At 35.5% G+C, this 25,526-nt stretch overlaps 1 protein-coding gene across 3 annotated transcripts in view; it reads right to left on the bottom strand.

Moving 5' to 3' along the window:
* PRKD3 (protein kinase D3) overlaps positions 1 to 25,526 on the bottom strand; it is a 90,392-nt gene that overhangs the window by 45,135 nt on the left and 19,731 nt on the right. The window contains exon 1 of one of the 3 annotated variants that reach the window (XM_037009366.2): positions 16,395 to 17,037. The exons of the other annotated variants lie outside the window; for them this stretch is intronic. The gene's annotated coding sequence lies outside the window, so the exon portion shown is untranslated. Of the gene's footprint in view, positions 1 to 16,394; positions 17,038 to 25,526 lie in introns of those variants that run through there. 3 annotated transcript variants of the gene reach the window in all.

Below are 25,526 nucleotides of genomic sequence, written 5' to 3'. Positions count from 1 at the left end.
CTATAAACACTCAAGAAATAATATAATAAATTGGGATCAATAAATACCAGTGGTTCATATTATTCTATATCCAAGGGGGAGAGACAAAGGGTCCCAGAGCAAGGTAGTAACATGATCAAGTCTGTATTTTAAAAAGATAATCCTGAAAAGTGTTGTAAGGGAGGGACAGGAAGAGACCAAAGCAAGCTTCTGAAGAAGGCTGAAGATATTGGTCAGCAAAGAGGTACCAGGGTCTGGATTACACAGTAAGAAGATAGAAGCAAGACAACAAGGAACACTTTGCTCTAGAAACTATCTTTGGTAAATTATATGGATCATCAATACTACTTTGACCAAAACAGCAATGCTGATAACTAAGGAACTAAAACAAGATAGTGAGAGAAGAAAAACATTAAAATAAAAAAAGTATGGCTTAGAAAAGATACATGTGAAATAATATTCTTGATAAACACATGAACTAACGAGTTGGCATTACTGAGACTAAAGAGCAAGTAAAAAGAATTACAGGGAATATTTCTTTAAAATAAGCATTTGTGCACCAGGCTAGAAAGCCTTCACTGATGGTAATGAATAATTTTCTAAACTAGCAAATGTTACTACTATATTCATCTATACTGTTGAGAAATTACAAAGTTCCAAGGGGGGAAAAATGTAGTTACTAGCCTATGAAAAACAGGTTTCTGCTACTCATGATTATGATTTACAGGTGTGTTTGGTAGGCTATTTACAATTATCTTAAAGAGAGAGTTATGAAATGCAGGAAGAAAATATGGGCTGAAAAAGAGCAAAAGAGAATATTAAAGATTGCCAATGAATATCAGGGAAGGCCAACCTTAAAAAAATTATGAAGTCTTCAGGGATGGGTATACTGAAGATAAACATAAAAGGAAGACAAGGAAATAAATCATGAGCACACTCTTTAAAAGATCTAAAAAGTATACTGAGAAAAAAAACACAAAAGATATAAGAAACAAAATCCTATTAATAATGATTTTAATACACAGGGACTGACTTGTTTATGCTTTTTTAAAATTCAGAAATCATGTTTTCAAGCAGGAGCAAATTCCTAAGACAGTGTCTCAATTCTGGACACACAATATAATCACCTATGGAGCTTAAACAAAAGATGCTTGAGCTCTCTTCCCAAGTTTATGGTTAAGCTCTGGGGAATAGGACATGAACACCTGAGTTTTAAATTTAATTTTATATTATTCAATGTATTTATTATATATTACTTTTTGTAAATAATAGACTTCATTTTTAAGAATAGTTTAGAATTACAGAGAAACTGAGACAATAGTATAGAGTTCTGATACATCCATACCCTGTTTCCCCTATTATTAACATCTTATATTAGTATGGTACATGTATTACAATTAACAAACTAGTACTGATATATTATTATTAACTAAAGTCCATGCTTTACTCGTATTTCCTTAGTTTTTACCCAATGTCCTTTTTCTGTTTCAGGATCCCATCCTATTTATTACCTTTAATAGTCATGTCTTCCTAGGCCCCATTTGGCTGTGACACTTTCTCAGACTTTGCTGCGTTTTGATGAGCCTGTTTTGAGGAACATACTGTTCATGTATTTTGTAGGATGTTCCAGTATTGGAATTTTCTTAATGTTTTTCTCATGAAGAGACTGGAGTTACAGATTTTGGGTAAGAAGACCAGAGAGGTAAAACACTATTCTCATCTCATTTCATCAAGAGTACCTACTATCAATATGATTTATCACTGTGGATGTAGCCCTTGACCATCTGACTGAGATAGTGTTTGTTAAGCTTCTTAACTGCAAAGCTATACCCTCCTTCCCTCTGAAAGTTAAGTCACTGTATGTAGCCCATACTTAAGGAATGGCAAGTTACATTCCCTTTCTTTGAAAGGCAGAATATCTACATAAATTATTTGGAATACTTTGGTATGGGAGATTTATCTATTTTCCCCATTTATTCATCCAATCATTTTTACATACATAAATTTATTTTTGAATAGGCAATTTATTCACATGGTTCAAAATTTTTAAGTACAAAAGAATACAAAAATCTATGCCCTAGTTGGTCAGGTGCCCTTGCCATGTCAACAATGTTGCCAGTTTTCTCTGTATCCTTCTGAAGACATTTTACACATAATGAAGTACACACGAATACATCTTTCTCCATTGTACACAAATGGTGGCACAATGTAACGGTGTTCTCCATCTTGTTTTTTTTACGTAGTAACATATTTTAGAGATCACTCCCTAACAGTATGCAAACAATGTTTTTTATTCTTTCTTTTATAGCTGTATAGTTTTATTTTACTAGTTCCCTACTGATGGGATACGAGTTTAGGTGTAAAACTAAAGCCAAAGAAGGAGGTGGAGCCAAGATGGCAGCTTGAGTAGAGCAGCAGAAATCTCCTCCCAAAACCAAGAGAGACCAGAAGACGCAGGACAACATCCACACCACATCCACACCTGCGAGAACCCAGCGCCTCGCGAAGGGGGTAAGAAACAAGCCCCAGCCCGGCGGGACCTGAGCGCCCCACACCCCAGCTCCGGGTGGGAGGAGAGGAGTCGGAGCGGGGAGGGAGACAGAGCCCAGAACTGCTAAACACCCAGCCCCAGCCATCCTCACCGGAGCGCAGACACAGTGCGTGCGTGGGGTGCTGGAAACTAGGGAAACAGGACAGTAAGACCTGTGAGCGGGTCCCCGCAGCCAGTGCCCTGGGGACAAAGAAAAGCGAGTGCTTTTTGGAAGTCTTAAAGGGACAGAGAGCCCAAAACTGGATGGAAGCATCCTGGGACACTTAGTCTAGCAGCAGGGAATCTGGGGAACTCTGGGCACTCTAACCCCCTGGGCAGCAGCAGGGAGCACGGAGGCCCCTCACAGAGATAAATAGCCTCCCAGCCTTTCCCCCTCCAACACGGCTCCACCATATCGGAGCAACAGCCCGAGGCAGGCCACACCCACCGCAACAGCAGAGATAAAACTCCATAGCAGCTGGGCAAGAATCAGAAGCCCCGTCTGCAGGCAGCTGCCCAGCACAAGCCAATAGAGGTCGCTATTCTCCCAGGAGAGGAAGGCCACAAACCAACAAGAAGGGAAGTTCTTCCAGCCATCACTCCTGCCAGCTCTGCAAACTATCTCTATCGCCATGAAAAGGCAAAATTTCAGGCAGACCAAGATAACAGAAACACCTGAGAAGGAGACAGACCTAACCAGTCTTCCTGAAAAAGAATTTAAAATAAAAATCATAAACATGCTGACAGAGATGCAGAGAATATACAAGAGCTAAGGGATAAAGTCCAGAGGGAGATTATAGACATCGGGAGGGAGATTACAGACGTCCGGAAGGAGATTACAGAACTGAAACAAACCCTGGAAGGATTTATAAGCAGAATGGATAAGATGCAAGAGGCCATTCATGGAATAGAAACCAGAGAACAGGAACGCACAGAAGCTGACACAGAGAGAGATAAAAGGATTTCCAGGAATTAAATGATATTAAGAGAACTGTGTGACCAATCCAAAAGGAACAATATCCGTATTATAGGGGTACCAGAAGAAGAAGATAGAGAAAAAGGGATAGAAAGTGTCTCTGAAGAAATAATTGCTGAAAACTTCCCCAAACTGGGGGAGGACATAATCGAACAGAGCACGGAAATACACAGAACTCCCAACAGAAAGGACCCAAGGAGGGCAACACCAAGACACATAATAATTAAAATGGCAAAGATGAAGGACAAGGACAAAGTATTAAAGGCAGCCAAAGAGAGAGAAAAGGTCACCTACAAAGGAAAACCCATCAGGCTATCATCAGACTTCTCAAAAGAAACCTTACAGGCCAGAAGAGAATGGCATGATATATTAAATGCAATGAAACAGAAGGGCCTTGAACCAAGGGTACTGTATAAAGCACGATTATCATTTGAATATGAAGGAGGGATTAAACAATTCCCAGACAAGCAAAAGCTGAGGGAATTTGCCTCCCAAAAACCACCTCTACAGGGAATTTTAGAGGGACTGTTCTAGACGGAAGCACTCCTAAGACTATGCAGATGTCACCAGAGAAAATAAAATCATAGCAAAGACAACAGACCAACCAAATACAAACTAAAGGCAAAAAATAAAATCAACTACCCACTAAAAGCAGTTAAAGGAAACACAAAAGAGCACAGAATAAAACAACCAACATATAAAGAATGGAGGATGAGGAATAAGAAGGGAGAGAAGAAAAGAATCTCCAGACAGCTCAATAAGCGAGCTAAGTTAGGCAGTAAGATATTAAAGTAGCTAACCTTGAACCTTTGGTAATCACAATCTAAAGCCTGCAATGGCAATAAGTACATATCTTTCAATAGTCACCCTAAATGTAAATGGACTGAATGCACCAATCAAAAGACACAGAGTAATAGAATGGATAAAAAAGCAAGACCCATCTATATGCTGCTTACAAGAAACTCACCTCAAACCCAAAGACATGTACAGACTAAAAGTCAAGGGATGGAAAAACATATTTCAGGCAAACAACAGAGAGAAGAAAGCAGGGGTTGCAGTACTAGTATCAGACAAAATAGACTTCAAAACAAAGCAAGTAACAAGAGATAACAAAGGACATTACATAATGATAAAGGGCTCAGTCCAACAAGAGGATATAACCATTCTAAATACATATGCACCCAACACAGGAGCACCAGCATATGTGAAACAAATACTAACAGAACTAAAGGGGGAAATAGACTGCAGTGCATTCATTTTAGGAGACTTCAACACACCACTCACCCCAAAGGGTAGATCCACTGGGCAGAAAATAAGTAAGGACACGGAAGCACTGAACAACACAGTAGAGCAGATGGACCTAATAGACATCTATATTACTCTACATCCAAAAGCAACAGGATATACATTCTTTTCAAGTGCACATGGAACATTCTCCAGAATAGACCACATACTAGCCCACAAAAAGAGCCTCAGCAAAATCCAAAATACTGAAATTCTACCAACCAATTTTTCAGACCACAAAGGTATAAAACTAGAAATAAATTCTACAAAGAAAACAAAAAGGCTCACAAACACATGGAGGCTTAACAACATGCTCCTAAATAATCAATGGATCAACGAACAAATTAAAATAGAGATCAAGGAATATATAGAAACAAATGACAACAACAACACAAAGCCCCAACTTCTGTGGGACGCAGTGAAAGCAGTCTTAAGAGGAAAGTACATAGCGATCCAGGCACACTTAAAGAAGGAAGAACAATCCCAAATGAATAGTCTAACATCACAATTATGAAATTGGAAAAAGAAGAACAAATGAGGCCTAAAGTCAGCAGAAGGAGGGACATAATAAAGATCAGAGAAGAAATAAACAAAATTGAGAAGAATAAAACAATAGCAAAAATCAACAAAACCAAGAGCTGGTTCTTTGAGAAAATAAACAAAATAGATAAGCCTCTACCCAAACTTATTAAGAGAAAAAGAGAATCAACACAAATCAACAGAATCAGAAATGAGAACAGAAAAATCACGACAGACTCCACAGAAATACAAAGAATTATTAAAGACTACTATGAAAACCTATATGCCAACAAGCTGGAAAACCTAGAAGAAATGGACAACTTCCTAGAAAAATACAACCTTCCAAGACTAACCAAGGAAGAAACACAAAAGTTAAACCAATTACGAGCAAAGAAATTGAAACGGTAATCAAAAAACTACCCAAGAACAAAACACCCGGGCCAGACGGATTTACCTCAGAATTTTATCAGACACACAGAGAAGACATAATACCCATTCTCCTTAAAGTTTTCCAAAAAATAGAAGAGGAGGGAATACTCCCAAACTCATTCTATGAAGCCAACATCACCCTAATACCAAAACCAGGTGAAGACCCCACCAAAAAAGAAAATTACAGACCAATATCCCTGATGAATGTAGATGCAAAAATACTTAATAAAATATTAGCAAACCGAATTCAAAAGTATATCAAAAGGATCATACACCATGACCAAGTGGGATTCATCCCAGGGATGCAAGGATGGTACAACATTCGAAAATCCATCAACATTGTCCACCACATCAACAAAAAGAAGGACAGAAACCACATGATCATCTCCATAGATGCTGAAAAAGCATTTGACAAAATTCAACATCCATTTATGATAAAAGCTCTCAGCAAAATGGGAATAGAGGGCAAGTACCTGAACATAATAAAGGCCATATATGATAAACCCACAGGCAACATCATACTGAACAGCGAGAAGCTGAAAGCTTTTCCTCTGAGATCGGGAACAAGACAGGGATGCCCACTCTCTTCACTGTTATTTAACATAGTACTAGAGGTCCTAGCCATGGCAATCAGACAAAACAAAGAAATACAAGGAATCCAGATTGGTAAAGAAGTTGTTAAACTGTCACTATTTGCAGATGACATGATATTGTACATAAAATACCCTAAACTACTAGAGCTGATATTGGAATACAGCAAAGTTGCAGGATACAAAATTAACACACAGAAATGTGTGGCTTTCCTATACACTAACAATGAGCCAATAGAAAGAGAAATCAGGAAAACAATTCCATTCACAACTGCATCAAAAAGAATAAAATACCTAGGAATAAACCTAACCAAAGAAGTGAAAGACCTAAACCCCGAAAACTACAAGACACTCTTAAGAGAAATTAAAGGGGACACTAACAAATGGAAACTCATCCCATGTTCGTGGCTAGGAAGAATTAATATCATCAAAATGCCAATCCTGCCCAAAGCAATATACAGATTTGATGCAATCCCTATCAAATTACCAGCAACATTCTTCAACGAACTGTAACAAATAGTTCAAAAATTCTTATGGAAACACCAAAGACCCCGAATAGCCAAAGCTATCCTGAGAAGGAAGAATAAAGTGGCCGGGATCTCACTCCCCAACTTCAAGCTCTACTATAAAGCCATAGTAATCAAGACAATTTGGTACTGGCACAAGAACAGAGCCACAGACCAGTGGAACAGATTAGAGACTCCAGACATTAACCCAAACATATATGGTCAATTAATATTTGATAAAGGAGCCATGGACATACAATGGCGAAATGACAGTCTCTTCAACAGATGGTGCTGGCAATACTGGACAACCACATGTAAGAGAATGAAACTGGACCATTGTCTAACCCCATAGACAAAAGTAAATTCGAAATGGATCAAAGACCTGAACGTAAGTCATGAAACCATAAAACTCTTAGAAAAAAACATAGGCAAAAATCTCTTAGACATAAACATGAGTGACCTCTTCTTGAACATATGTCCCCGGGCAAGGAAAAAAAAGCAAAATTGAGTAAGTGGGACTATATTAAGCAGAGAAGCTTCTGTACAGCAAAAGACACCATCAATAGAACAAAAAGGTACCCTACAGTATGGGAGAATATATTCATAAATGACAGATCTGATAAAGGGTTGACATCCAAAATATATAAAGAGCTCACACACCTCAACAAACAAAAAGCAAATAAGCCAATTAAAAAATGGGCAGAGGAGCTGAACAGACAGTTCTCTAAAGAAGAAATTCAGATGGCCAACAGACATGAAAAGATGCTCCACATCGCTTGTCATCAGAGAAATGCAAATTAAAACCATAATGAGGTATCATCTCACACCAGTAAGGATGGCTACCATCCAAAAGACAAACAACAACAAATGTTGGCGAGGTTGTGGAGAAAGGGGAACCCTCCTACACTGCTGGTGGGAATGTAAACTAGTTCAACCATTGTGGAAAGCAGTATGGAGGTTCCTCAAAATGCTCAAAATAGAAATACCATTTGACCCAGGAATTCCACTCCTAGGAATTTACCCTAAGGATGCAGCACTCCAGTTTGAAAAAGACAGATGCACCCCTATGTTTATCGCAGCACTATTTACAATAGCCAAGAATTGGAAGCAACCTAAGTGTCCATCAGTAGATGAATGGATAAAGAAGATGTGGAACATATATACACAATGGAATATTAATATTATTCAGCCATAAGAAGAAAACAAATCCTACCATTTGCAACAACATGGATGGAGCTAGAGGGTATTATGCTCAGTGAAATAAGTCGAGAAAGAGAAATACCAAATGATTTCACTCATCTGGGGAGTATAAGAACAAACGAAAAACTGAAGGAACAAAACAGCAGCAGAATCACAGAACCCAAGAATGGACTAACAGGTACCAAAGGGAAAGGGACTGGGGAGGATGGGTGGGTAGGGAGGGATAAGGCGGGGGAAGAAGAAAGGAGGTATTATGATTAGCATGCATAATGTGGGGGGTGGGAGAAAGGGGAGGGCTGTGCGACACAGAGAAGACAAGTAATGATTCTACAACATTTTGCTATGCTGATGGACAGTGACTGTACGGGGGTTTGCAGGGGCACTTGGTATAGGGGAGAGCCTAGTAAACATAATATTCTTCATGTAACTGTAGATTAATGATAACAAAAAAAAAAAGAGAGAGAAAGAAAAGGGGGATTACTCCCTGATAGGATAAAACTAACTGCAAATCAACGATTAATGCATGCTTCACATATCCTTAATTTTGATCTTTTAAAGAGTGTCAGATGATCAGCTATGGAAGTACATTTTTTCGATAATATTCCTTTCTCTAAAAAAAAAAAAAAAAAAAGCAGTTCCTGTGTGGTGATCTCCAATAGGTTCTTCACAATGGTATAAAGGTCATATCAAAGTGTGGGCAAAGGGTTTGTTTGTGTTTATACAGAGGACCAAAGCCTAATTTGGCTACACAGAAAACGAATTAAGATACGATATGAAGAACTTCCAACATCAACATCCTCTGGAAGAGTCATTCCAGAAGAAGATCATCAAAAAACTTCAAAGAAGATCCTGGCGCTGTTGGGCAGTTGTAGCTGCATTCATCCCACCGGTTCTTGGACTTGCCATTGGAATGAAGAAGGAGATATCTAAGCTGGCCTATGCATACAGTAAAACAACAAATTTGACTGGATCTATACTGTCGGAACTCAACCAAGAATTAGGAGAAGTGCAAGTTGCAGCGCTCCAAAATCATGCGACTATAGACTTTCTACTATTAAAGGAACATATGGGATGTGAACAGTTTCCAGGAATGTTGTTTTAATTTGTCTGATTTTTCTAAAACTATTCAAATTCAGTTAGACAATATCCATCATATCATTGATAAGTTTTCACCAATGAGTAGGGTACCTAACTGGTTTTCTTGATTTCACTGGATATGGCTGGTAATTGTAGGTCTGCTTTTCTTATGTAGCTGTATTCCTATTATTTATTGTGTGTATGCAATTTAATTAGTAGTTTGAAACCTGTACATGCTTATGTTACTCTACAAAAAGATATGTCAAGGAAATAATCAATCTCATATCTTCTTCCGTCTGCTACTTCTATAGCTTTTCTTCTTCCTTCCTAATTACAATGCTTTAGTAGAATTTGTGCCTCATATTGAAAATTACTGAGTATCATAATTCTTCCAAGTGGTAAAGATACCTCAAGACAAATGCTGGGCATAGAAGTCGCAGGGCATAAATCTGCAAAGAAGTAAAAAGCTAACCTTTTCAAAGAATATTGCTTCTCTCTCACTTACCAACTTTACATTTCCCTGCAGGGCCCCGGAAGATGACTGGTTAGCCAGAGATGGGTAAGATTCCTCAAGGGAGGAACAACCTAAGACAGGCACAGTCACAGGGGGGCCATCAGGTGAGAAATTGGGGATCAACAGAGGTGAGGCTTATAACCTCACCCCCCCCTGTTTTGAGAGAAATCTTCTGCATCCATGGATGTTTTGTTGCCCTTGTCTAGCTTGGATTAATACTTAGTCTATAGGCACAGACCTGATCATCTACATTTGCCCTCTTACAGCACTAAATTATGTTGTCTACCTTTATCTTGCATCTACCTACCACTTCAGCATTTTATTTAAAATAATAATAATAATAATAAGGGAGAAATGTGCGATTCACATATAAATCAAGTATAAAAATCAAACGAATAATCATAATTGACCTGATTGTTTATAGTTCATGATCTGTGATCAAAACCGAAACACTGTTCACCACGTAAGAACTTATTCACTATGTCAGAACTTGTTCACCATGTAAAAACTTGTTCATTATGCTTTAGAAGATTGGAGACTGTTGAGAAGTAGGCTTGGGGTTGATTAATGATTGTGCATTGAGTCCCCTATACAGAATTTTATTGTTGTTAACAACCATTTGGTCAATAAATATGAGAGATGCCCTCTCAAAAAAAAAAAAAATCAAACGAATAATTACATCTGACTTGGTTGTTTATAGTTCATGATGCGTGATCAAAACTGAAAGTTTCTGTGAAATGACTGTCCTTGCACTGTTCACCATGTAAGAACGTATTCACTATGTAAACACTTGTTCACCATGTAAGAACTTGTTCATTATGCTTTAGAAGATTGGAGACTGTTGAGAATTAGGCTTGGGGTTGATTAATGATTGTGCATTGAGTCCCCTATACAGAATTTTATTGTTGTTAACAACCATTTGGTCAATAAATATGAGAGATGCCCTCTCAAAAAAAAAAAATCAAACGAATAATTACATCTGACTTGGTTGTTTATAGTTCATGATGCGTGATCAAAACTGAAAGTTTCTGTGAAATGACTGTCCTTGCACTGTTCACCATGTAAGAACGTATTCACTATGTAAACACTTGTTCACCATGTAAGAACTTGTTCATTATGCTTTAGAAGATTGGAGACTGTTGAGAATTAGGCTTGGGGTTGATTAATGATTGTGCATTGAGTCCCCTATACAGAATTTTATTGTTGTTAACAACCATTTGGTCAATAAATATGAGAGATGCCCTCTCAAAAACAAACAAACAAACAAAAAAAACTAAAGCCAAAGAGCCTTGAGTTCAAATTCTGATCCATTTCACTTACTACATGTAGAACTTTGGCTAAGAAACCTCAGTTTCTCCATCTGTAAAACAGTGCCTACTTTGTAAAGCTGGCACGAAAATTAAGTGAATATATGTAAAGAGCTTAGAATTTTTGATATATTTTGAGTGCTATGTGAATCTTATCTACTGTTCCAAATCTTTTGTTATTACAAACAATATCCAATTATAATCTTATACACACAGCTTTTTCAACTTTTTGAGTACGAGAACAGGGTAACTTCCTAGACGTAGAGTTGCTGAGTCAAAGAACATGCACATCTGACATTTTTAGATATTGTCAAAATGCTCTTTATAAAGGCTCCACCAGTTTATAGTTTCACAAGTGAAATACTGAGAGAACTTATTTTTTCCCACATCCCATTTTATAGTGTTTTATCAGCCAGCTCAGGCTAACGAAATTCAGCAGACTGACTGAGTGGCTTAAACATAAGAAATTCATTTCTCACGTTGGTGGAATGCTGATATCCAGATACCAGCATGGTCAAGTTCTGGTGAATGCCCTATTCCTGGCTTGTAGCAGTCCCCATCTTGCTGTGTGCTCAGATGACTTTTCTCCTGTGTATGCAAAAGGGATGGGAGGATTTCTTTCTCTCTTCCTCATCTTAAAAAGCCACCAATCCTACAGGATTAGGACCCCATCCTATGACCTCATTTTACCTTAATTATCTCCTAAAAGTTCATCTCCAAATAGTCACACTGAGGGTTATGGCTTCAACATACAGATTGGAGGAGGGGAAGAGGGGACACAATTTAGTCCATACCAAGCATATTAATTATCAAGCTTGTTGATCTTAGGTAAAAATGGTATTTCAGTATAGTTTAAATTATAAGAAGTTGAACATTTTTCCATATGGGTAAGAGATATCTGTACTTCCTTTTAATTCTGTAAATGAGCTATTCTCATTCTTCACCATTTTTAATGAATTGATAATACTTAAAACTCTAAATCCAACCATTTCTCAGACTGTTTCTCATTATTTGTGAGGTCCTTATAAGTTCTAAACAACATATCAAAAAACAAACAAAAATACTGTATACTTATCCAATTAAAAAATGGGCAGAGGAGCTGAACAGACAGTTCTCCAAAGAAAAAATTCAGATGGCCAACAGACACATGAAAAGATACTCCACATTGCTAGTTATCAGAGAAATACAAATTAAAACCACAATGAGATATCACCTCACACCAGTAAGGATGGCTGCCATCCAAAAGACAAACAACAGCAAATGTTGGCGAGGTTGTGGAGAAAGGGGAACCCTCCTACACTGCTGGTGGGAATGTAAATTGGTTCAACCATTGTGGAAAGCAGTATGGAGGTTCCTCAAAAAGCTCAAAATAGACTTACCATTTGACCCAGGAATTCCACTCCTAGGAATTTACCCTAAGGATGCAGCACTCCAGTTTGAAAAAGACAGATGAACCCCTATGTTTATCGCAGCACTATTTACAATAGCCAAGAACTGGAAGCAACAGCTTCAGAATTTTACATTTTCTGAACAAATAATTTATCACTATGCACTTTTTAAAAAGGCAGGCAGGTTTATTCTAAGTGCAATGGGAAACCATTGGAGAGTTTCAATGTATATTTTACTTTAAAAAACGTTTTTTAATTGAAGTATAATGACTAAAGTGCACTAATCTTAATTGGAACACAACTACAGCTTCCCCTACAATCCCCATATAACTACCACCCAGGTCAAGATCTAGAACACTCTCAGCACTACATGTTTCTTTATATTCACTTACTTCAAGAAGTTGAATACTAAAGTCATTTTAATTTTGATGCCAAGTAAATTTTCAGACTAAGTCTTTCTAAATATAAACCAGACCAAAGTAAATAAGCCCCACACGGACAAGGGCATTCTCTTTTCATGTTCCCTACAAAATGCCCAGCACCTAGAACTTAGTATTTAACAGGCACTTACTGAAAAAAGTTGACTATTTAGCAGAGGTAACTAATTAAACACTAATATTATTTCCCAGAAACAAATATATTAATTTAACATCATCTTTTAGGAAAGTGTTTAATTAAAGAAAATAATTTCAGCAACTCTGTTTCTATATACAAATAGAAAGCACTGATTAATGAAAAAATTATTCAGTGTGGACTCTGAGTTTACTTTTCACTTTCATCATTAATCTCCAACCCAGGATTTTCTAGCTATGACATACCAGAGGGGCCACTTTATTTAACATTATTTCTTATTTCTCTTTGACACAAACTAAAGTTATCTTTTTTCATTTTCTTTTTTCTCTCTTTGCTATTTATTCTGATTATCTTTAATTCAAACTTTTCATAACTTTCTATTCCATCCAAGTCTTAACCTGAATATACAGCACAATTTAAAAAAAAAACTTTTGTCCAGTTTGAGCCTCCAGATTAGTTATGGTTTCCTGACACAGTTTCGCCAAGACAAAAATGTAGGGATGGGGCAAAGAGTAGGATGTCACCTAGCCACTGCAACACAGCTGCAGTGGAAAGAATGGGGCAGAAAAAAACAACACAGAATGACAACTTTGAAAACAAAAGATACAGCTGGGGTTTTCTCTCTACTTTGGCAGAATCTGAAAATTATACCCAACCCATGTCTGCAGAGACAATACATTCAAAGAATAGACCAAAATCGCTTCTAATTAGGACACATAAGCAAAGATTCTTCAAGTTTAGTGTCCTATAAATGGTCAAAATTGATCAAAATTAAAAACAAATGGTTACATCAGCTAAAAGCAGCCAGTAAGCTTCAGTTAGAATCATTTCAGTTTCAGTAAACACCATTATAGCTAAAAATGAATAGTCTGCCAATTTTCCTTTACTCTCCAATTACATTTACTATATTCATTCAACAAATTAACACAATAGCAGTAGCATCATAGTGGAATTTTCTTGGTAATATGAAAGTCAGAAGGTGGGACACTAACATCCACTAACATCTCATTTAACTTCCTCAAAAACAAGTACCCAGTTCTCTAATAAAATGAAGACTTGTTCTCTATAGTTTTTCATGTGCTAAATACTAAAATCAAAAGGCAACGGTAAAAAGCAATATCAGCATGTTGAAAGAATGCTATAGATGCTTTGCTATTAACTAAAATTTTACAACTACACAGGATCAATAATCTTTTCAGATTTAAAAGGATTTTAAAACCATAAGTATTACTATGAACAGACACTTCTCCAAAGAAGAAATTCAGATGGTCAAGAGGCACATGAAAAGATGCTCCACATTGCTAATTATTAGGGAAAAATGCAAATTAAAACCACAATGAGGTATCACCTCACACCAGTTAGGATGGCCAACAAAAGAAAAGACTAGGAACAACGGATGCTGGTGAGGATGTGGAGAAAGAGGAATCCTCCTACACTGCTGGTGGGCATGTAAATTAGTTCAACCATTGTGAAAAGCAATATGGTGGTTCCTCAAAAAACTGAAAATAGAAATACCATCTGACCCAGGAATTCCACTCCTAGGAATTTACCCAAAGAATATAATTTCTCAGATTCAAAAAGATATATGCACCCCTCTGTTTATGCAGCACTATTTATAACAGCCAAGATACAGAAGCAACCTAAGTGTCCATCAGTAGATGAATGGATAAAGAAGTTGTGGTACATACACACAATGGAATATTATTCAGCCATAAAAAAGAAAGAAATCTTGCCATTTGCAACAATATAGATGGACTAGAGGGTTTTAAACTAAGTGAAATAAGCCAGGCAGAGAAAGACAAATATCATATGATTTCCCTCATTTGTGGAGTATAACAACAAAGCAAAACTGAAGGAACAAAATAGCAACAGACTCACAGACTCCAAGAAGGGACTAGTGGTTACCAAAGGGGAGTGGTGGAGGAGGGCAAATGGGGAGGGAGGGGGAAGGTGATTGTGGGCTATCATGATTGGTACACACAGTGTGTGTGGGGTAACAGGGAAGACAGTGCAGCTCAGAGAAGACAAACAGGGACTCTGTGGCATCTTACTGCACTGATGGGAAGTGACTGCAATGGGGTATGGGAGGGACTCAATAATAAGGGTGAATATAATAACCACATTGTTTTTCTTGTGAAATCTTTGTAAGAGTGTATATCAATGATACCTTAATAAGAAAAAAAAACCCATGAGTATCACTATTTTCAGGGCACTAACTATGTGCCCGACACTATATGAAGGGCTTTACATTTAATCACCAGACTTTCTTAATGGAAGTAAGTATTACCATCCTAATTCTACAGATCAGGATCAGAAGTTAAGTATGGTCTATAATAACAAAACAAGAAAGTGACAATCAAAATCTCTCTGTAAGTCTGCCGTTTGTTTGATATGAAAACACTGCTATGTCTTCCTTGAAATTTTTTTTTTTTTAACACACACCATAACAACAGCAACAAAATAGAAGAGATTTAAATGCTAATAAGACCTGGTGCTGGGATCCATGCAGGACAATCACTCTAAGATGGGCAAGACTTCTGACTTGTTCATTTGTAATCTGACTCTCTGGTAGTGGCTTCCCAACAGCGATCTGACCAGCCAGTTTCTGCTTGGCTCAGTCCCAGTTCTACCTGCTGCTTAGATCTGTCTGCCTTCTCGGTTCTCCAGACTGCCAGTCCCACAACTCTTTGGGTTTCATCAGTATAAAAAGCACTCCCTTCAGCTTAAAAACTCGTTTAGAAGGCAGAGATCCTGTTTTGTTGCTAAGCTTACTTTATAAAGCAATATGAGGGCATACACACACACATATGTATATAAAAGTTATACGTACATTGTTTAATACAGTTTAAATATAGCTATACTCATAATGGAAACTGTGCATTATTTTTAAAACAAACAAATCCAAGCCAAACTAGAAATCCTACTGTAAAGTCGTCAAGTTACAATTCACATCTAGAAGAGATTCATATTCACTAAGACTCTACAATAGTATAACACAAGTTTTCCATTTCTCCAAACTTCAGAAATACTATTTCTACATAGTTTAACTCAAGGTTTTTCAACTTAAGCACTACTGATATTGTGGGCCAAACGTTTCTTTGTTGTGGGGCGCTCTCCTATGCACTGTAACTGCACTAGATGTCAGTAACACTTCCTCTCCTCGGTTGTGACAACTAAAAATGTCTTTAGACATTGCCAAATATTCCTTGGGAGTCAAAATCACTTTGATTGAGAATCACATGTTTAATTTCATCATTTACACTAAAATCAGATACTGGGGCTGTAATATTTGCCAATAAAATAGTTCTGATCTACATTCTTACAAGGAATAGGAAAAGTTCACTGCTATCATCAAGAGTGAATAACTAAGAATTTCAGAGTATTCTAGAAGAACTTGATCTTCTGCACAATCCTAGGAGGAAAGAGCTCTACGAACTAAATGTCTTGATAATCTAAACTATTAGGAGCAAGCTGGGCACCACTAAGGCACTTACATTAAACAGGACAGAAAAGAATACTTACTGATGCTTATCTGCTCATTTCTTTCTCTGTAGCTCTTAACAATGACAAATCTTCATCAATGGAAGTAATCACTGCCACCAGATTATATGCAGTATCTTGGTCTTAGCAGTAAAAGCAGTAGAATGTGTCCATTAGCAAATGTCTACTACATGCAAGGCATTAACACAGCACCAATTCCAACTTAACAAAAATGCTGGAAGCATTTCAAATCTTCAAGAAAGGGAAGCTGAATCTTGGCTTATGTTAAAGACAACAACAAAAGAAACTCCACCCATCCACCCTCAGGATGTGTCATGAAAATTGGACTGAATTCAAAGAGTGGCCTCTTTTGGCCACATCCAAGTTTTAAGCAAAGCTCAATTATAAATGATCTGTTGGTTATGGAGGTACTTTCTTGGGAACAAAGAGTTCTAAGTGTGTATGTTTTTTATTATCTGTGTTAGTTAGAATTTGATGAAGTTTTTAACATATTATAAGCCTGGAATCATTGATTGTTGTTTCTATGAGGTTTTATCACCCCCTTGTGTATAATGGAAATCCCAATTTCATTTTTCCCTTAATTGAACATATGATACCTACTCTGTGTTTATTACTATTTTGAACATTTTCCCAAACATGCTTATTTATTAATTTGATATTTTGGTGAACTGTAATTTTATATCATCTGACTGAATATTTATTAGTCAAATATATTTTGACTATAGCATCACTGTTCTTCTTACCAATACACGAGCTCTTATAGAATAAAGATATTAACCTTATAAAATACTTACTGTAATAATTCACCAATCTTATTTTTGTTTTTACTTTTACACACTTAATACTATACTTTGAATATTCAAATCTGCAATCCATTATTTTCCTGTTTCCTTTTACTGATTTGAAAGTGAGATACCCTACTCTAAGCTCGATATACATTCAATTCTATTTTATTATAATTTTCCTTTGATTTGAATTCTCGTATTCATTATTAATTTCTCTGAAATTTACCTTTGTGTCAGGGATTAAGCAGTCTATGTTCATGTTGCTTCAACTGCTCAACTAGTTTTCTAAACCCCATTTCTGAAAAATGATTTCCTTTTACTTACCGTACTTCTTTTGGCATATACCTAAAATGTACCATGGATCTGTCTATTTCCATTAAAAAGTATATAGTTTCAAGTATTGTAGCTTCTTTTTGCCTCTCCTCTTTCTCTTTTACTTTTCAGATTTTTAACTTAATGCTTTTGACAACTTTTCTCCCAAATAAACTTTAGAAAAACACTGTTATAGTAAAAGTAATCCTAACAAAATCCTGAATTCCCAAAATAATTTATTTTGGGGAGTAAAAATTGTACACTATCAATCTTCCTTCTTCAGGAACATGATAATACATTTATTTCATAAAGTATTTTTTTAAACACTTCATAAAAATTTTTAATTTTATTTATATTTGGATTCATCCATTTCTTAGAATAATTTTTTCCCTAATGAAGATATTTATACACTCTTGGTTAGTTTTCATGTTCCTCTTCTAATATCAAAAGATTTAAGTTTCAGTTAACTGTCCCTATACCTTTATAGTTGCTCTAGAGGATCTCTGGCAGTTTAGTTCCTTGGAAATGTACATATAACACAGGAATATCTCCATTCCTTTATATTATATGTAATAGTCTAATGGCATAGAAATACAGAAAAGCATGTTTACTCAATTAATGCTCAATTTTAGTAATTAACTAACTAGTTAAATCAGTTGAACTCAACATTATAATATTCTTAAATCACATCTGTACTCATAATTAACTTAAAGAACCATAAAACTGCCTTATCTCCTGAGGAATATATAATATACCATACTGTCATAGTCTAAGACAGTAATCACAGGTTTTCACAGGAGCTAAGATTGCACATGAAAAAGACACAGCCTGAGAACAGAAGATTAAATGAACTACAGAATTGATATACCATTAGTCTCCAATTTTCTGGATCATAAAAAGAACATTAGTAGAGCTAACAGAAAATTATGAGTAATTTACCCATGTAGATCAAGGAATCAGTTGTCTTCTACATAGTAGAAAATGGATTATGTCACATGTGTATATTTTATAAAGCACAAAAGTTAACATAAACTTAACTGGTGGTAGCTTTCAGTCATTTCTGGATCACCTCTAACTTCTAATAAACTCTTAACAGAGAAGGGATCCCCAAAGCACTGGGGAGTTAAAGTTTCATTTGTTTAGGTTGGAAGCCACTAAGATCAGATTAATAAATAATATTATTGATAAACTATCATTTTATCACATATTTGTCACCTACTCATTGCCAGCAACCAAAAATGTCTGACTAGTTAATTGCAGGGAGTGAGGAAAACAGAAATCACCATGATTTTCTCAAACACCTAGGTGGAGCTTACATAAAATTTAGAGCACTGTTAGGAAGCAGAGTCACAGAGCTCTCTTCATTTGACCTTGAAAAAAGATAGAAAGAGTCCACATGTTCAAAAATAGGTCTTTGACTACTGAGGATGTTAAAGGCATCTTGCTTTATCTGTACAAGCTATCAAAGTGGTAGCAGAGCACAGTACTAGCAACTGAGGTCTATTTCCCCAGGTGAAGGATTACCGTTGGTGATAATAAAAGTGAAAAGTAGGGATTAAAAGATTTAAAAGAGTCTTTCATAATTCCCCAATAAGAAGGTAGTTCTTCCTTTGAGTCATTTAGCATTTTATACTTTAGGACTTACATTGTACTTTCTATTACATTAATTTGACATTCACTCATGTTCTCTTTTCCCAGAGCATAAATCATTAGGGGCAGAGAATTTATCTTTCATTTTGCTAAACTCCATTGCATCTAGCACTGTGACTAAACATAATTAAGTGCACCACAAATATTTGTTCAATTGCATGAAGCCGTACAGACAATGGCACTGAGGTAGGGGGTAATTACATCACACTATTTAGCTCTCTGCAAACTCTCAAGCAGAAGAAATAAAATCACAAGCACTTGTTTTTCCTATCTAAAATTTTCAATGATTACATTGACCTATAATCAGATGCAGACCTCACTGAGTTTTTGAATTTCAAGATTTAAAAAATATATTTTTTACTGTATTTCCAGTATGCAGAAAACAATGATACAACCTCATACAAAAAATATACAATTTAAATATCTGAGAGAAGAAACTTCAGATTATTTCTTATTTGGTCCTTTAAACTTGTCAATTTCCACTAGACTAGAGATACTCTACCCTGGCTGCTTATTAGAACCACAGACAGTGCTCTTAAACAGATTCTCCACTCTCAGAAAGCCTGACTTAACTGATCCAGGAAAGGTTCTGTTATGCTTCCTGGTTATTCTCAGGTGTGGCCAAGGTTGAAAACCACTGTTAATTTAAGTTGCAGGTTGTCTTGAGTTTGTAAACATTTAAGAAACTTGATCCTTCACAACATGTGCCCTTGTGGTTAAAGATTTTGAAAACCATAGCCATTTTTGCATAAATACAACAAAAACCTAAAAACTGTGCTTCTAATTAAAGGGGAAAAAAGTTAGTCATTAGGAAATGCTTACTGACAGTAATCAGAGAATCCTGTGGGTTAACAAAGAATTGGATAAGATTTCACAGGATAAAAATAGACTCAATCTACAGGCACACACCTGATCATCTACATTTGCTCTCTTACAACACTAAACTATGTTTTCTACCTTTATCTTGCATCTACCTACAACTTCAGCATTTTATAATAATAATAATAATAGAGAAATGTGGTATCCACATATAAATCAAGTATAAAAATCAAATGAATATTCATATTTGAACTGACTATTTATAGTTCATAATGCATGATCAAAACCAAAAGCCTCTGTGATGACTGTCCTTGTAATGTTCACCATGTAACTCATTCACTATGTAAGAATTTGTTCTCCATGTAAGAACTTGTTCATTATGCTTCAGAAGATTGGAGACTGACGAAAATTAGGCTTGGGGTGGATTAATGATTGTGCATTGAGCATTGACCCCCCTATACATAATTTTATTGTGGTTAACAACCATTTGATCAATAAATATGAGAGATGCCCTCATACACACACACACAAAAAAAGTACACACTTCCAACTGTAAAATAAATAAGTAACTGGGATGTAATGTATAGCATAAGGAATATAGTCAAAATATTGTAACAACTTGGTATGGTGATATCTGGTACCTAGAATTATCATGTATATAAATGTTAAATCACTGTGTTGTACACCTGAAACTAATGTAATACTGTGTGTCAACTACCCTTCAATAAAAAATACTTATCTAAAAAAAAAAAATAGACTCAAACATTAAAGTAACACTTCCACTTGTTTGTTCGTTCATTTGATTGTACCCGATTTACTATCTTATCAAAAATTACTAAATCATGGAAAACATTGACAAGGAGCTTGGTTCACACTACTTCAACTAATTTCCAACAGTAGGCTGGAATTGCAAAAGGTTTTAAAATAATTTATTAGCTCAGATGTGGTCATGGACAATCTGGAGGCAATTCAAGTAGAGCTTTCCCACTGTACTACACATTTCAAGTGAAGAGTCTGGATTAGATAGATGAGGAAGAAAGCAAACAAGAATGTATTTAAGAGAATTTGTAAGAGTGATAAATAAGCCACACAGGAAAGACTAAACAAAGCTTCAGTGAATACCAAAAAAACTCCAAAGTTGAGGAAACTATAATCTCAAGACTAAGCTCAACAAACCGCAACAACAAAAACAAAGACAATCACAATAAGATACATCATATTCAAATTTCTGAAAACTTAGAAGAGAAAAATTGTAAATGAAGTTAGAGAAAAAGACATACTGCATACAATTTGGATCTTCCACAAAATAATGAAAGAGTACTGAAAACGTTAAATATGTGGATAAACATATAAGATCATTTTTCTCACTTTTAATTTCTTTAAAACATAATTTAGTATTAAAAGTAAGAATAATGTGTTGTGGGATCTGTAAAAACAGTCAATCCTCATCATTTGCAGATTCTATGTGAATTCATATGTGAATGCACCTACTTGCACAAATTTATTTGTAAACTAAAAATCAAAACTTTCTGTGCTTTTGCAGTTACTTGCAGACATGCACAGAAGGTGAAAAATTTGAGTCACTCTGTACACATTTCCAGCTTAAGTTGAACAAGGTGATGCTCTGCCATCTTGTTTCAGCATTTGCAGCATAAACTGCATATCCTTTTCATGGTCTATTTAGTGCCGGGTGTTCTGAATTTTGTGGCTTTTTGATGGTGATTTCTGTTTAAAATGGCCCCCAAGCAAAACACTGAAGTGCTGTCTAGTGTTCCTAAGTGCAAGAAGGCCATGATGTGCCTTATGGAGAAAATATGTGTTAGATTTTATTCAGGCATTAGTTAAGTGCTGTTGGCCATGAGATTAATGTGAATGGATCAATAATATACATTAAATGAGGTATCTTTAAACGGAAACACATTTATGATTTATTGGTTGAAAATGTTGTGACCAGATGCTCAAAGGAACCTAACCCTGTATTTCCCCTAGGGACAATGGTTCAGTTCTCACTAGTTCAGTGTCTGAGATCACCTTAAGAACATAATTATCACAAATAATGAGAACTGACTATATGTAGAAATAAAACATATGCAACAATAGCACAAATGAAAAAAGGGAAAAAACAGAAGTACGCTATTCTAAGGTATACATTACATTATAAATGAAGTGGGGTATGACTTTATATGACAAAAGTCTATGGTAAATTAAAGATGCATATTATATAAACTAGGAAAGGGTCAACAAATATTTTCTGTAAAAGGCCAGACAGTAATGTTTTAGGCTTGGTAAGCCATACAGTCTATGTCATAGCTACTGAACTGTGCTGTTATAGTAGCATGAAAGTGGCCACAGGCATCATACCAATGAATGAGCATGCTGTGTTCCAATAAAGCATTATTCACAAAAAGAGCTGGTGGGTCAGATTTCACCCATACATGTTGTTTGCTGACCCCTATACTAGAGCAATTACTAAAAGAGAACTTTTTGGAGAGTGTAATAAACCAATAGTGCAGATAAAATGGAATATATAACATACTCAGTTTCAAAGAAGGGAGAAAATGACCCAAAGTCAGAAGGGGCAAAGAGATAACAATATACTTAAATGCATCTATATTAAAAATGTATTACATATAAATGGTCTAAATACTTAAAAAGCAGAACTTGACAGAAAAAGCATGCATTCAAAAGCATGCAGTCTATAAAAAACTCATTATACATATGAAGACACACAGATATTATAAGCAGAAATATGTAAAAAGAAATGACAATGCAAACACTAAAAAAACAAAAAAGCAGGAATAGCTAAAAAAATTAAAAAGAGTTATAGTAATACCAAAGTTGACTTCAGAACAAGATATATTACCAGAGATAAAGAAAAGTTATATTAAAGGAATCAATATATCAAATGTCATATATGTGCTAGTAAATAAAAGAGATTCAAAAAACATGAAGCAAAACTGAAAAGAGAATGAGACCATTTAGAACTATAATTGGGAGATTTCAATACTGCTTTCTCAACAAATGATAGAGCAAGTAAAAGGAAAAGATATAGAAAACATTATCACCTTGATCTGACATTTATAAAAAACTCCAATCAACAAAAGCAGAAGACACATTTTTAAAAACTGAGTATCTAATATCCAGAAAGTAGTACAAGACAGAATCCTCAAGAAAAGAATCTCAATATATTATATAGATTAAAATTATACAGAATATATTCTTGGGCCAAAATTGAAGTAAAACTAGAAATCAATGTAACAGAAACATGTCTGAAAAACTTTCAAATTAAACAATCCACAGATCAAAGAAGAAGTCACAAGAGAAATTGGGAAATAATTTGAACAGAATGAAAATGAAAATACAACATATCAAAGTTTGTAATATGCAGCTAAGGTAGTCTTAGAGGGAAACTCAGAGCACTAGACATATCAGAAAAGATGACTCAAATCAACGACCAAAGTTTTCACCTTAAGAAAATGAAAAAATAAAGCAAGTTAAACCCAAACAAGGTAGAAATGGAAATAAAAAGGAATGCAAACAGACATAAATAGAGAAAAAATCAATACAATCATGTGCTGGTTAGTTGATAAACCTCTAGACAGAAGATTAAGGTGAGAGGGTAAAGGGGGAGAAAGGCAGAAATTATCAATAATAGGAATGAAAGCAATACTATCACTAGGGATCCTATAGACATCAAAAGATAATAAGAGAACATGACGCATAACTTTTGCCAATGATTTGACAACTTGGATGAAAGGAAAAATTTCCTTTAAAGACACAAATTACCAAAGTTCACTCACAAAGTAATAGACAACTTGAATAACTCTGTATCCTTAATGAAATAGAAGCTGAGTTAAAAAACCTCATAAAGAAAATTTCAAGCCCAGATGTCTTTACTGGTGAGTCCTATCAAACATTTCAGGAAGAAGTAATATCAATTTATACGAACTTATTCAGAACACAGAAGAGGAGAGAAATATTTCCAAACTCACTTTGCAAGGCCAGCATTGCTTTGATACAAAACCACACAAAGATACTGAAAGAGAAGCTGTAGGCAAATACTCCTCATGATCTTAGAAAAATCTTAAGAAACTATAGTTACCTTGAATCAAGCAAAGTATAAAAAGGGTAACATACAAGGACCAAGAGAGTTTATCCAGGAATTCAAGGTGGGTTTAACATTCAAAAGTAAGCCAACATAACTCTCATTAACTGATTAAAAAAGAGAAATAGATAGATACAGAAAAAGTATGTAGAACACAGTATCCATGTACAATAATATTTCTACATACTGAAAAGTCTGAAATTGAATTAAAAACCCCATTTATAATTGCATCAAAAAGAAGAAACACTCACAGATAACAAATTATGTACACAATTCCAGCAGGCTTTTTTGTAGAAACTGACAAGCTGATTTTAATATTTATAAAAATGCAAAGGATGAAGATTGGTCCTAACAACTTTTGGAGGACTTAGGGCTTACACACCTGACTTAATGTCTTCATAAAAAAATTCAAGATAATGTGGAATTAGTTTAAGGACATACATGTAAGTCAATAAAGCAGGACTATGCTCAGAAATAGACCAAAACATAAGTGGTCAATTCATTCACAGCAAAGGCACTAAAGTACTTCGAAGAGAAAAGAATAGTTTTTCAACAAATCGTCCTGGAATATTCTGACTTCCAATGAAAAGAAATGAAGCTTGACTCTTATCACACACCATGTAAAAAATTATTTTGAAATGGACTGTTTTGAGTTGAATTATGTTCCCCAGAAGATGTTACAGTCCTAGCCCCCATAACCTGTGAATGTGACCTTTGGAATAGGATCCTTTTAGACGACCAAGTTAGGATGAGGTCACTGAGGTGAGCCTTAACCCAATTATGACTATGTCCTTATAAAATGGGTAAATTTATACACAAGACAGGCAGTTAGGAAGGGAAGACAATGTGAACACAGAGGGAAAACACTATTTCCAAGCCAAGGAATGCTTGGGGCCACAAGAAGATGGGAGAGGTATAGAACAGATTCTTGCTCAACCCCTCAAAAGGAACCAACCCTACTAATACCTTGAACACAGATATCTAGCTTCAAGAACTGTCACAAAATAAATTTCTGTTGTTTAAGCCATGCAGTTGTAGTATGTTCATATGTCAGCCCCATAAAACTAATATATGGATTATACACTTAAAGGTAAGAGCTAAACTTATGAAACTTCCAGAAGAAAACAAGGACAAAATCTTTACCTTCATTTAGGTAAGTACTTTTCAGATATGAAACAAGCAAGGAACAAATTTACTGTACTTCATCAAAATCAGAAACTTTAGCTCACCAAATGACACTGCTAAGAGAATGAAAACAGCATGCAGTACATTAAGTATATAAGTTAACTTTTATCAGACAAGACACATGTTAAGCTAAAGGCTGTAGTAAGATACAAAGATCATTACATAATAATAAAGGGGAACAATGGGTCAATCCAACAAGAGGATGTAACATATATATTTATATAATTTGGAGCATATGATTTGTAAATATTTATGCAACCAACATGGGAGCACCTAAATATATAAAGCAAATATTAA

The sequence above is a fragment of the Manis javanica genome, chromosome 1 (assembly GCF_040802235.1).
Source record: "Manis javanica isolate MJ-LG chromosome 1, MJ_LKY, whole genome shotgun sequence".
In the NCBI taxonomy this organism is placed as follows: Eukaryota; Metazoa; Chordata; class Mammalia; order Pholidota; family Manidae; genus Manis; species Manis javanica.
This window is presented reverse-complemented; position numbering and strand designations above follow the sequence as displayed.